This window comes from Mirounga angustirostris, unplaced genomic scaffold (genome assembly GCF_029215605.1).
Source record: "Mirounga angustirostris isolate CCGP_5_RB_7025 unplaced genomic scaffold, mMirAng1.0.hap1 SCAF_5, whole genome shotgun sequence".
In the NCBI taxonomy this organism is placed as follows: Eukaryota; Metazoa; Chordata; class Mammalia; order Carnivora; family Phocidae; genus Mirounga; species Mirounga angustirostris.
The window spans coordinates 71142527-71155197 of record NW_026991713.1 but is presented as its reverse complement, the minus strand read 5'-3'; the positions used below and the strand labels follow the sequence as shown (position 1 = coordinate 71155197).

Genomic DNA, 12671 nt, shown 5'->3' with positions numbered 1-12671 from the left:
GAGAAAGTGAGCACAAGCAAGGGGAGTGACAGAAAGAGAGGCAGAAGCAGGCTCCCCACTGAGCAGGGAGCCCAGGGGGGCTTGATCCCAGGGCCTGGAATCATGACTCGAGCCAAAGGCAGATTCTTAACTGACTGAGCCACCCAGGTGCCCCTTTCCCAGTTCTTAATAGGAAAAAAGTACAGATCTTTTAGGATAAATATTCTCAGACATTCCTTTAAGTTCAATCATTGTTCAGTTGGCCAAGAGAGTTTACTATAACTCAGTGTTTGCCTGTCCATACTGGTAACATTAGTTGAAATTTTGAGGGAATAGTGTTAAAATTAAAATTGGAAAACTGTGAGGGCGCCTGGGTGGCTCAGTCGGTTAAGCGACTGCCTTCGGCTCAGGTCATGATCCTGGAGTCCCGGGATCGAGTCCCGCATCGGGCTCCCTGCTCAGCAGGGAGTCTGCTTCTCCCTCTGACCCTCCTCCCTCTCATGCTCTCTCTATCTCATTCTCCGTGTCTCAAATAAATAAATAAAGTCTCAAATAAATAAATAAAATCTTTAAAAAAAAAATTTTTTTTAAAAATTGGAAAACTGTGTTGGTGGAGTTGGTTAAGGATAATTGCTTTTACACCTTTCTAGACATTGAAATCCAAGCTGAGGAGTGCTGGTAAATGTTTAACAACTGGCTTTCCAGGGGAAAAGAAAAGGCCCTGGTTTTTCATATTTGCTGATTTTGGTCCTGTAACTAGTTTCACCATGGTTGGTTTCAACCTAGCAACATGATGTTATTGAACGTGGAGTTAGAGGTGCTCAACAGCACACTATTATATAGCATTTCCACCATACAGATAGAATAGGTGTAAACAATCTCTAAAGCATTGATAATAGTAAAATGTATAGGAAGTGATGTATTTTGAGTATTTGTCTTTTTAAAATATAATTTCTTTAAATGTAAATTCATATCATTTAATTATAAATAATAACTGTGTTTAATAATTGGCTTAAAGTTTCTGGAAATTAAAATAGTTGTTTAAAAGTTGGTATGGGCTAGCTCCAATAGACCACTGATTCTAAACCTTTTGGGATAAGGGCCATTAAATTTCCAGTACTGAACTGGATTTTGATCCATAGCCCACATCAGTGAATATTTGTGAAAGAAAGGGCTCAAGTCAATATTAGCTGGATCAGAAAAAAGCCAGGTAATTTTTGCATTCACACCTGTGTGCCCCAAACTAATTTTTCTCTCCCCTCCATTTCACAAACCTGTTTTTCTTTGTGTCACTAATTGGGATTATTTTCCAAACATAATTATTACTGGCTTATATAATGGCTTCTGTAGCCAAGAGTTTGCATCTGATAGTTCCGCACTAAGAAGGCAGTCTAGACTGTATGTTATCCTTATAAATTCGAACTTGTAGTCCCTACTTTAAATCACTTGTCTGTTTTTAATTTAAATCATCATACATTTCATTAAAGTATCACTTTGTTCCCTAAGATCCCTACATCCACTCCCTTTTATGAGTGCTTCTTTAATTTCATAGGACAAACACCTGTGATGAAATCTTATCCAGGAAATTACAGTTGCAAATTTAAAGATAAATCTGCTTATGAAAAAGCGAAGTTGATGGCCGTATATAATAACTCCACAAAAACAAATATTTCACAAAAGAATTTCCTGGTACATTAATATCCTGCTTTGAGACCTAGCTTTTGGTTGAATATAAAATGTGTTCTAAAGTATTCATCTCAAAAGGAACTTATACAAAATTGCTTTATTAAATGAAAATATAACAGTTACATTTTACATTTTGAAACTATGGTCAAATAAGAATGGGAAGAGTGTGAATAGGAAACACTTGTGCAAATTTATTTTTGAAATAGTTCTACATCTGTGGAATTCTGCATCACCACAAGTTAGTTGTGTAAAAAAATCTAATTTATGTTGTTAGCAGTCAGAACAGTGGCTTTGGGTGGAGAATGGAGGGGAGAATAAAGGGCCTCTGGACCTCTAATAATATATTGTTTGTTGATCAGAGTGCAGGTGGGATAGCTATGTCAGTTTGTGGAAATTCAGCAAGTTGTATAGTTACCTCTGTACACTAATGTGAAATATAGTATAATTCAAGTTTTAAAATATTTGTGCATGTATGCACATCCCACATGAATATACACAGTATATACTTGTGCCCTATAATTATGATGTGATTATTTTAAAAATACATGTATTTAGAAGTTTTTAATTAAGTGCCTTTTTAGTGATAGTGAGGCAAAAACTTATATAAAGTCCGTAAAAGGTGTTTGTATTTTTAAGGTTTTATACAATCAAATATTGTAGTTAATGTATCATCTATTTTGTCATTGGCATTTATTCATACATAAATTCATAAAATAAACCTTTGTTTCCCCATTAAACCTTATTGAAGAAGTGACTCATGGGTTGAATCATTCTTTACAAAAGCTTAAAAATCCTAAAAGACCTAAGAGGGTACAGACTTCTGTTCAATTAAAAAATTGAGACACAGTGAAGTAGGCCTAAATTATCTTGAGACTAGAAATATATTTGGAACAAACTATTTTGCAAATATTTTAATTTGTTACTAGAGAAGACAGGAAGAATATAATTTTTAAAGCTCTTCCCTAATGTATATCTAGAGACAGACTGACATATACCCAGAGCTGTTCAGTGAATCTCATGGGGTAGAACTGGTTGCTGATATCTCTTGAGCTGAAGTTAAATATGCCTTCCTCCAAGGGCATTTAGTCACTTAGAAAGAAAAACTGCTATAAACACATGATGGGGATTAAGGAATGCACTCGTGATGAGCACCAGGTGATGTATGAAGTGTTGATTCATTATATTATACACCTGAAACTAATATTACACTGTATGTTAACTAACATTACACTGTATGTTAACTAACTGGAACTTAAATAAAAACTTTAAAAGATCTGCTTTTCTTAAAATAACTAAAAGTAAATAGGATTAAATAAGGATTATAATAATTATGTGGGAGTTATAATACCTTCATAGACTTAAAAGGCTTTAAATTATATTTTTCAATTATACCTGTAACCATTAGTAGGATTCTTAGTATCTTCATTTTACATAGATATTGAACTACAATTGGGTCATTTTTTATGACCCCTGGGAAGCCATGGCAATATACTGATATCTGTAAGCTAACTGAATATTGAGAGAATGGTGGGTATTTTGATGGAACTCAGGAATCCAATGATACAGGGACAATGTAGAAGTACCTCAGATTTTTGAGACATATTAGGATACCTATTCCCTATAGCTTTTTTCTTCCTCCTTATTTCATGAATTTATTTCTTGATGACCAAAGAGATGTTTTAATATATATACATATATGTATATGTATAAATACTTGTTTTAATATATACTAGAAGTTTTCCATTTTGCAATCAATTTAAAAACGATGTCAAGATAGCAAGTTAACATAGAGCTTTCAGTTCATTTCGTTATCTACATCTCAGGGTTTCATTCTCCACCTACTTTTCATTGCACACTTTCAACCCTGAGTTATTTCTTTGACTTCCATACCTTAAACAATTCTGGTCGCTATCCAAACACCTAAGTGTGTTATGGCTTCATGATCAATATGTCTTTTGGAAATTCTATAAGTATCCATTCCTTACCAACCCCTCCCTTGCTGTGTGCAATACTATAATCTCATCTCACCATCTTCTTATGATATCAGTAGTTCTTTTTTCTTTGGATAAGAGTGACAGAAGGACACTGAGTTACCAAGTCCTGAAAGTCTTCCATGATTCCTCCCAACCTCTTCATACTACTTAGTCCTACTGACTCTAATGTTTAAATATCTCTAGAATATTTTCCATATATCCACATCCCTATGTCTGCCTTGTTTAGGTCCTCATCACTTCTGGTGGATTGCAAGTGGTATTCTATTAAACATATATTTTTCATTTGTTTACTGCTCCCAGTCTGTCTTTCAGTTACAAAATCTAGTCATATGATTCTCTTGGTGAAATTTTTAAATCTCTCTGTAGAATAGCTTCAAACTCCTTAACAGTGTAAAAAATGTTCTATATAATCGGAATTTGAACAGAGTTTTTGAAAGAGCCTTATATAAGTCAGATTTTATATAATTTTTCCCTATTACCTTACAAAATGTCTATTTATCCAAATTCTCATAATACACACAATTCAGTTTCTCAAGCATATTATGTGATATCTTGCCTCCCTACAAATGCATGTTGTTCTCTTTACTGAAAATGACTTTTCCTTCAAGACTTTTCTTCAAGATTGAGTTTTGGGAAGAAATGAATTAATGTTTCTAAAATCCTTACTGTGTCAAGAACTGTGTTAAGTGACATAAAGACATTGCAATATTTGAATTTCCTAATAACTCTAAGATGTTCATATCATTCCCATTTTAAATATGAAGAAATCAAGGAAGAATTTAAACTCTCATCTGGATGACTACAAAAACTATACTATAACTATTGTGCTCTAAATTATTTATTTAATTCTCACAGAAAGCTAGAGAAAGATATTTAATTTTATTTCTGTATTATACAAACAATATAAAGCTGATATTCATGGAGTGTGGCTAGCACATGAAGCCTGAATTTATTTTCAAATTTGTCAAACATTAAGGCCTATATTAATTCCATTATACCACTCAGTTTCTTTAAATATCACCACCGCCATGAATCATTTCCTAAATACACTATGGGCAGTTGGTAATGCCAATATTTCTTCTTACTATGCCTCATCTAGTGGAGTAAAAATAAGAATTAATACTTACCTAGAAGTCATTTAGCATACAGGCATAGTACCCTTTAGTAATTATCTCATTTGCATATCTTAATATATATCAAAGTGATTATAATCATCACTCTGTATCTATGTGTTTACCTATTTCCACCACTAAAGTATGACTACTTTGGAGGCAGCCACTGATCTGTACATATTTATTTTCCTAGCACCTAGCACAATTCCTTTCTTGTAGAAGGTACATAATAAATATGTTTAATTAAATAAATGTGTTATGATTAGGGGATGATTATAGTATTGGTAGGACAGAGCAAGAAAAGAAGAAGGGATTTCTTAAATCTCAGAGAAAAAAAAGCAGTCTGCTCCTCCATCCCTTGAGCTTAGAAATGGAGAAACTTTGGTAGGCTGAATTATTTTCCTAAGGCTACATGGCATTATGTTTTCTTATAATGGATATAAATTATGCATTTTTCCAAATGGCAGTAGTCAGATAGTCTAGTTATATATCTTAATAGATACCACAAATTTAGCAGACTAAATATGCTTTGATTTATTTGCAAATTTTGATTCATTTTATTGACCCTATTGTACATTACAGAGTTTACTTCATATTCTACATGCATTATAGATTCAAAATACTGGAAAAACCTCTTGATCTGCAAAGAGATCAAATTCATCTAAAATCACCATCTCTGTTTTCCATCCATTTGAAAAGATCGGTTAAGTGTGTTTCTTAGGCATAGCCAGACCTCTGGAAAGCGGAAATTGGTTCTTATTACAGTTTTTGGCTTTGTTTTATGTAAGAGAATAATTGACTATTTTTCCCCCAGTTGTTCCCATTCAAGGCTTGTTTGCAGCTCCCTCTGTGATGTTTTAGGGATTCATCACCCCTATAGCTTTTCTTATGCCATATTCTTCTTTGCAGACTTCTAGTGTTGTTCTCTTCTAGGTCCATGAGGTGTTTGTGTGTGTTTCTCCCCACCTTTAAGACAATTGAATTTGAAAATGCACCAAGTAGATACAAAGATACATTTTAAACTTCGGTCTTAGATATTTGTATCAGAGAAAAGATACTGACTTTCTTCTTGCTCACTGCAGGAGAGATGAACTAAGTTCTTCCTATCCGCCTAGTTATGCATTATTCAATCATGTTATTACAGAGAAGTTAAATTTCTAATGCTTACATGTGTAATTATTTTAGTTTATGTCAGCAATTTATAGCTCCTAAATAACTATCCTCTATATCCCCATACCTGATAAGTTACATTTTAAAGTTTTCAAATTTTCTACTATTTTTAAATGAGGTGTTATCTTCATACAAAATTGCTACTGTAGATGATTAAACTGATAAAATTCTTGGCAGGATATTAATCCTTAGCTATAGCTTCTATAATTTTTTAAATGTTTGAGGTCTTTCAAACTTCTGTTTAAAGAATAAAGAATATTACTCAGATAAATATTATAAAATAAGGTCTAGGTAGTTCACTTGAAATATATTAGGTTAGAGGCAATATATACAAGTGTTCAAATAGAATCTTTCTGGGGTAGAAAAAAATATTATGGAATATGAGATATATAATACACATAGTAATTGGATAGTTAATTTCTTAGACTGCCATTTAGAGTATTTTAGTATAATCTTGATCAAGTAGGTGCAATTATCTTTTCTATGACCTAGCAGTCATGCTCTTACATGCTTTGGAAAGAAGAAATATTTCTCTGAACATCCCTAAACTCCATCCCTGTTGTCATCAGCACTCCTACTACCCTCACAGGCTGATCTCAGTTGCTACTGGTTCATTGACTGAAAGTCACTGTGATCATGCTTCCTCCAAGGCTGAATTGCTCCCTGTAGAGTGTAACTGTTAGAAAGGAAACCTTGGTTATACTCTGACAGTTTTTCTCTAGTCTAGCCCCAAGCTATGAACTTGAAGATTTCACTTGGGTCTTACAAATAGTCAGGTGTGACAACATAGAACTAAGATAATTGTGTGTGTGTATGTGGTACCTATGTGGATATAAAAAGAGGCTTTGGAAAGACAACATTAGGTTTCTAAATGATCTCAGTAACATCATATTTAATCTTCTTTTGGTGGATAAATAAAGCTTAATTAATTTTTACACTGAAGATACTTTGGGAAATAGACAAGCGTTTATATACATTTGCTGTTTTACATGGCTCTCCCACTTTGGTATTTTCACAAAAATCATTATGACATTTTAAAATGCTACCTGTGTTTTCCTTTGATGAATATTAGCATAATGAAATGCACATTTTGTTTTAAAGCCTGCTTTTTTGAGGTAGTGAAAAAAGAGTAATAGAAACAAACCATGGTGTGTCCTTAGGAGCTTAAATTCTAAAAGAAAGGACTCTCAGAACTACTGAAACTCCCAGAAAAAAAGGTGCTTACCATCCAAAATACTTAACAATGATGAACATATGTACCCACTATGATGTTTAAAAAAATCTCTTCCATGTTATTCAAATGAAAAATTAATTATTTTTAAATTAAAGTCTTCTAAGAAAGGTTATCCATATGAATCCGGGTAAAAATCTCCTATGATTTGTAGCCATACATCTCTCTTTATGTTTTTTTTTTTTTTTTCTTAATTTTCAGTTTAGCCTGTTGATTTTTCAGAAATGGCAGGGAAAAAAACAACTCTGTATATCTCACTTAAAATGTACAACATTCAGTCTAAATCTTCAGAAAGTATGTCTTTTGAATAAAAGAAGACAGATACGACAGTGTTTCTGCCAAAGAGAGAGTCCAGTTTAAACATTCTGCAGTATGCAACTGTTATCTCGTCTATGTGAGTGTTTTACCCGAGTGGATGTTGCAGGGTTGGAGCCTTCTGCCTGTGATTTAGGTTGTAATTTTATTTGTGGAAATAAACCAATTGCTGAGCTTCAATTGTCTTAGTGGTGAGGTGATCAATAGCCCATTACTGGATAGAACAGTGACTACAGGAAGTGCATTGAAGATTTTAATGCATGAATTATGCATGCGGTGCTCATTCTTCAGTCTCCAAACAGAATGACAGGGTTTGTGAAGTCGCCTCAGATAGTTTCTTGCATTAAGTGACTGCAGTGAAATGCTTAATATTTTCAGGCATAGAAGCAGCATTGACTCGGGCCAGCCGAATTTGCAAGATGTAAATCCCCCAGCTCCTAGCACAGAATGCTTTATTTGAAAGTATTGCTATGTAGGGAGACAGCTTCACTGTCATCTAACCTGCTCTCCCCAGAAGGTTGGCTGAAGGATGGGAGCGGCCGTGCCTGCCTCTGAGGTCACAGCTTGAAGTCCTTTTAACTTGCTTTCTGCTGCAGGAGAGAGGCGTATTGTGGTATAACTGTCACTGCATTTATTGAAATGGACAATTTGCAATAAATACTATACTCAGAACAACAGACAACTCAGCATATCAGGTAAGTGCAAGGTTTTTCTCTAGGTTAGGTAATTGTGAGAATGTGCTGAGTTAGGATAATGGTGATGCAGTATTAGTAAGGTTGACTCAGACCTCAGTATTGCAGTGCAGTGTCAGGGTTCTGAATTGTTTTGTTAATTGAAAAGTGACTTTATTTTATATTTTTGACAGTATTGTGCCATAAGGTATTTTATTTGCATGCAAAAGCTTTTCAAGAATGTACCAGAGCTTAGATGTGTGTGTGTCTTGGATAGATAGCCTGCAAATTGGGGAGGGGCAGCACTGAGCATGAGCTGAATCAATAAAAAAATTAACTCCTTCTGGAGAAGTTTTAGCAAGGCTGTGGTATTCCTTTGGCTCAGATTATTTCCTTTATGTCAACATTTTCACATTATGGTGAAAGATGTTGGTAGACACCCAGAATGTTCAGTCCTTCTCCCAGAAGTAGAGGATAGCACTGAGGTAACTCAAATTCAAACACTGTGTTGCATACAAATTGAACAGATGGAATTGAAATAATTTGGAATAGCATGTCCTTGAAGGAAGACCTTGTTGTCAGAAAACAGTTTGAATTCTACCTGGAGTGTTTTGTTTTCTTTCCTCCTGCCCAGTGTGCCTTACTCTAAAAAAGAATGGATAGATGGTATATTATGAAATTTACGCCAAAAAAGTTTTATTTTTTTCTTGAGGTTTTAAAAATTAAGCTTATATAATTGTAGAACCTACTATATAAAAGCTGAATAAAATTCACAAAAACTCTGAAAAACTGAAAAGTAATATACTACTGTATTTGCCAGTCTTTGTGAATTAAAGCTGCTTGCTTAAATATCATGGCAAATAATTAAAAAATATATAAATGATGAGCAGTATGATATGAATTCCTCAACCTCTCTTTAGAGTGGGAAAATAGCATTAAAAAAACATTTAGTAAGAAACTCTAGGTATAGTAAAATGTTTTAAAGATGATTTTAAACAGTAAATATATACTATTAGTGTATATATACACTATTAGTATATATACACACATGTATATATGTACATATATGTTTATACACACATATATACATTATAATATATAATTTGTAAAACATAATATGTGCAATATAACATGTATGTATATGTATTTCTTCAAGTAGGATGCTAAGTTTTTAAAAATGTTTGCTAAATAATCTATCATGACCCAGTAATAGATAATGCTAAGTATGCTTTGTGAAGTAGGCATCACTTATAAAAAAAGGAAAGAAATACAGAGCAATGATAATAAGAGCACAGGAAAACTACTTTTCAAGATTTCACAATGTATTTCAATTCTGCTGCGGTATTACTCTATCGAGTTTCCTTTCAATTGCCTGGTAGTATGGTGGCACAGAACTCACATTGTAGAACGTGTTTAAATCTGCAAAGCTGAGCTAGTTTAGGTACAGGAGGAAACTCACACATTGAGTTTTTTCTTAGGGAGGGGAAGATAGGAAGAAGTAACTGCCTATACATTTTAGAATTCTTCTGATGCTGAGTCATGGTGTTCAGTTCTGCTCAAATGCCCCCTGGCTGAGGTGGCCCATTAACAGCTAGTAAAATGGATTTGAAAGGAAAATGAGAAAGAATAGAGGCGGCAGAAACTTAGAGATATTTATTGTCTAACTGCATACTAAATTCTGAGTAATGAGTATAACGGCAGCACTACTTGTTGGAAGTTGCTGATATGACAGTAGGAGAAGAAGCCCCCCCATGCTGGATGACAAGATCATAGCAGTAAAATTAATGGATTAACATGGTGAGATTGTATAAACAAAGGGGTCCACGTAACACTGCACTTGTTAAACCTCTCTGTCATCATTCTAGTCTCAAACTTAACCCTAGCCATTACTAAATATCATTGAAAATACGTGATGGTTAGATAAAGAATATTTCCTGGATCATGTGAGGGAAATCTGGAATGAGATGCTCTCAGTTCCCAATTCCCACAGTAGTTGTAATTAGTTTTTATAGATTGTCAATTGGGAGAAACTAACAAGAGATAAATGAGGATATTTGAATATCAACCACAATATATGAGATGAAACACCAAAATAAGGTTAGATAATGATTATTATGGCAAAGCATAATCATATTAGATGCAGTTAGGAAGGAGACTGAAGATCCAAAAAAGATATAATAAAAGGTAAGAGAAAATGGAATGAGAAACCCATATAGCAGTGAAATATTAAATGCAGGATTTTGAAAGAAAAATGTACCTAATGAATAGTTGATACATATTATTAGTGCCCCTTAAAATCAATTTATAAGAATTCTGAAATATTATGATTCACTAATATAAGCCTTAGTAATTTACTTTAAAAATGAATTTTGAAGATGACTTAATAGACTGAGAAATCAGTTGAAGAATATTTCAAAATGGTAAGCCATTAATTTTCTTTTTAGTATAAATATTTATACTAATGTTTGCACATAGGATATAAAAAATCTAAGTAGAAACCCATCTATATCTAAAATTCTCTATAGGTCCTGTATATCTCTATATGTGCTGTATTCAGCATTAGCCATAAACTAGGATTATAAAAAACTTATGAATCATTTATTGGAATAGTAGGAGAATAAAAGAATTTGAAAGGGTTTTCCAAACTTAAAACACACAAATTGATTAAATCTGAGTTTATATTTTTGTGACAAGTCCCCCCTGTATTTTTTTTTAAGATTTATTTATTTATTTATTTGGGGGGGGGTGGGCGGAGGGGCAGTGAGAGAGGGAGAGAGAGAATCTCAAGCCGACTCTCTGTTGAGCATGGACCCCACACTGGGCTCCATCTCAGGACCCTGAGATCATGACCTGAGCCAAAACCAAGAGTTGGATACTTAACCAACTGAGCCCCCCAGGCTCCACCAACACCCCCCCCACCGCCGTATTTTTTAGTAAATAGTTTGGATAAGTTATAAGCTTTGTAAGATTCACAGAAATTTTTTCAAGTATGAATTTATAATAGAGAGTGATACCAAGAAATTGCATCTTCTCTTTTCTCTCATTGGAAAAAATAATAAGATTAGTTCCTCCTTAAAATATATTCCCTAAGAAATTAGTTTTTGAAATATTTTCCTTTCAAAAATGCTCCTGAAATTTGACTCTGAGGATGTGTCATTTTAATACTTCATGCATGTTTTAGAATCTCTTTCCTCTGATTATAAATATAAATTTCACTGTGTTTTTCATTTTAATCACTTTCCTCTCATAAGACAACTAGGTATAATGAAGAAGCATTTATTTAAGGATCTTCCTGTGTGCTTTTACTAGGTATTCTGGCTTCATAGATATGAAAAAAGATGAGGGGCAGTGCTTTCAATGGAACAAATAATTGAAATGTAGGAAAAAATTATAATATAGCAGCATCCAAAATATTTGGTAAAAAGTTTAAGTGTCATAGGACAAGTAAAGAACCATACTCAAAATTTTTAAATGAAGTCCAGGAGAAGAATATATATACATAAAGGCATAGAAGCAAAACTTTATATTCTAGTGCCAGGACTGAAATAAAGGAATTGCATAAGTATAGTAGAGAATAAACAGGGTGGGAGCAGGTAATTAAGAATTTAGACTTGGTTTTATAGTCATCAGGCACTCACATATGTTATTTAATCCCTTTGGAGGCATTTAAAGCTCAAAAAGTTTCTGACCCTTGAATCAGATGAATGCTGAACATTTTTTAGTGATTGTTAACTCAAAATTAAATATTATAATATTCTTGCCTTTTAGTCTGTATTCTCATGCTTTGCTGACCCTGGAGGGACTGCCCTTCCCAAGGTTAGCTAATTACTAGCATTAGTGAACCAATTACCCTTGAGTTCACTTTTCAAATGCAAAGCAAGCAACCAGGAACCCACACCTTAAACTTCCTTCTTTATCAGGGTTCTCACATCTGGCCAATTTCTTCTTGTTCTAATCTCCCCAGGGACAAGTGCGGGAAAACTAGGGACAGTTCTAGTGCCCCCAGAGCTTCCTCAAGTAATTCAAACTAGCCAATCCTAAATCCACTTATTCTGCCTCCTTTCTGAGAAAACCACAATGAAGGCTTTTGCTCATAGTTTTCTCCCTCCTTCTGTCTCCTGATTGGCCCCTGACCCCAAGATTCCCTGTGTGCCCCCGGGCATGGTATGCTCTTGGGATCTGTGAGTATAACAGCTATGTTTTAAATGGCAAACATCATCAGATCTATTGGTTTTACCATACCAAAATAATAATAAAACCTATATAATAATAAAACCTATATAAAAAACAAACATGAGAATGTCTTAATATCTTTAACACCAATTAACATCAATGGAAATGTTAATAATATTCCCAGTATTTAAAATAAGTCAGCCAAGTCTTTTTTAAAAAATCATTACTGTTTTATTAAACTGCTATATTCAGATTTAAGGATAAATCCTAAGTGAACCTCTTATAAACATAAGCTTAACTCCTTTCTAAGTTGTGGTTGATAGAGGGAGGGTATATCCTC

At 33.8% G+C, this 12671-nt stretch overlaps 1 protein-coding gene across 2 annotated transcripts in view; it reads left to right on the top strand.

Annotated features, from left to right (window-relative positions):
• Positions 1-12671, top strand: part of CNTN1 (contactin 1) — a 359783-nt gene that overhangs the window by 106611 nt on the left and 240501 nt on the right. The window contains exon 3 of one of the 2 annotated variants that reach the window (XM_045873625.3): positions 8084-8182. The exons of the other annotated variant lie outside the window; for it this stretch is intronic. The gene's annotated coding sequence lies outside the window, so the exon portion shown is untranslated. The remainder of the gene's footprint in view (positions 1-8083; positions 8183-12671) is intronic. 2 annotated transcript variants of the gene reach the window in all.